Here is a 1677-nt window from a genome sequence, read left to right on the forward strand (position 1 = left end):
ACGCATTGTAAACATACATGGTGATGTGGTGTAGGTGTCGTTGCTAGCAGTGGATTTATCTATCTTCATTAATGACTCAAGTTAGATATGTGAACATTTCCTTAATGAGACATGAGTATGGAACCTTTAAAAAGCACACTGAGTTAGCACGCTGAGTTAGACGTTTTTCTCCCATGAATAAACTTGTAAAAGCACACTGAGTTATACGTTTTTTCTCCATGAATGTAAACTTGTAGGCACTTCCCCATCAAGGATGAGGGCTGACAAGGGGAAGGAGCTCTACTTCATGTTCGTGAAGCCGGAGACGAAGACGCCCAGTGGGCTGACGGCGTGGCCGCCCTGACCAGCGTTTACAAGAGCGAGATTTTCAAGCCCGCCTTAGAGCGCCACTACACGAGCCCGAGGGCGGCCGTGCTCTGCGCGGACGCGTTCCAGAGCAATGTACCGCCGCAGATGGTGTGCGGCCCTGTGCCAGCGCCACGACGTGCTCCGCATCGGCGCCGTGTTCGCCGCCAGCCTCCTGCGCGCCATCCGCTTCCTCCACCTCAACTGGGAGCAGCTCGCCGCTGACATCTGAGGCCGGCGCGCTCAGTCCGCGCGTCACCGACACGTTGGTGCGCGAGGCCGTCGCGGGCGTCCGTTCCGCGGGTCGGACCCCGAGCTCGCCCGGCTCATTCGGCAAGAGTGCTGCAAGGGTGACTTTGGCTGCATCGTCACGCGGATCTGGCCGAACACGAGGTACCTCGACGTCGTCGTCACCGGTGCCATGGCTCAGTACGTCCCGGGCCCTAGAACACTACGGCGGCGGCCTGCCCATGGTGTCCACCTCGTACGCGTCCTCGGAGTGCTACTTCGGCATCAACCTCCGCCCGCTGTGCGACCCGTCTGAGGTGTCCTACACCATTATGCCCAACGTGGCCTACTTCGAGTTCCTCCCCGTGAACAAGACCACCGGCGAGGAGGACCGCGAGCCAGCTCGTGGACCTCGCCTGCGTGGAGGCCCGGGCGGGAGTACGAGGTGGTGGTCACCACCTATACCGGGCTGAACTGGTACCGCGTGGGCGACGTGCTCCGCGTGTCCGGCTTCCACAACGCCGCGCCGCAGTTCCAGTTCGTGCGCCGCCAAGACGCCGTGCTCTCCATCGAGACGGACAAAACAGACGAGGCCGAGCTGCCGAAAATATAAAATAGCACAGCTACACCGGGGCCCTCTCTATCTAGCCATCCATTCTGCGCATCGCGATTCGTGCAAACACATTTTTCTTTTTTGTTTCTCTCACATAAAACATATTTTGAAGTTCAAACCTTTGCAGCGTAGCAAAGTTTTCTATCTAGAATCTAGGATAAATCTTTTAGATTTTCTTGTCAAATATAAATATACAAAAACAATTTTTTTAATGTAAAAATCATTTTTTGTAAAAAATCACCACATATATGGGCTGAGTATGAGGCATGCCGGACATCACTGACGTGTTTGAAGAGTCCGGTGCAATCCGATCAGTGGTTCTGCGTACGTCCACCTATTCAATTTAAGAGGTCTGGGTGTGGATGCTCTAAGGGAAGACAAATAGGCCATGAGCCCACGGGAAAGTAGTAAAGGGTTCGCGCCGTTGACATTTATGCATTTTATATTTGCGACGTAGTGCGGCCTAACGCACTTGCCACTGACCCGCGCAT

The 1677-nt window shown here is 54.6% G+C and overlaps 1 pseudogene; it reads left to right on the forward strand.

Moving 5' to 3' along the window:
* Window positions 1-253: 253 nt before the first annotated feature.
* LOC123038824 (indole-3-acetic acid-amido synthetase GH3.8-like) lies at window positions 254-1186 on the forward strand (annotated as a pseudogene).
* Window positions 1187-1677: the final 491 nt, after the last annotated feature.

The sequence above is a fragment of the Triticum aestivum genome, chromosome 2B (assembly GCF_018294505.1).
Source record: "Triticum aestivum cultivar Chinese Spring chromosome 2B, IWGSC CS RefSeq v2.1, whole genome shotgun sequence".
NCBI classification, from domain to species: Eukaryota; Viridiplantae; Streptophyta; class Magnoliopsida; order Poales; family Poaceae; genus Triticum; species Triticum aestivum.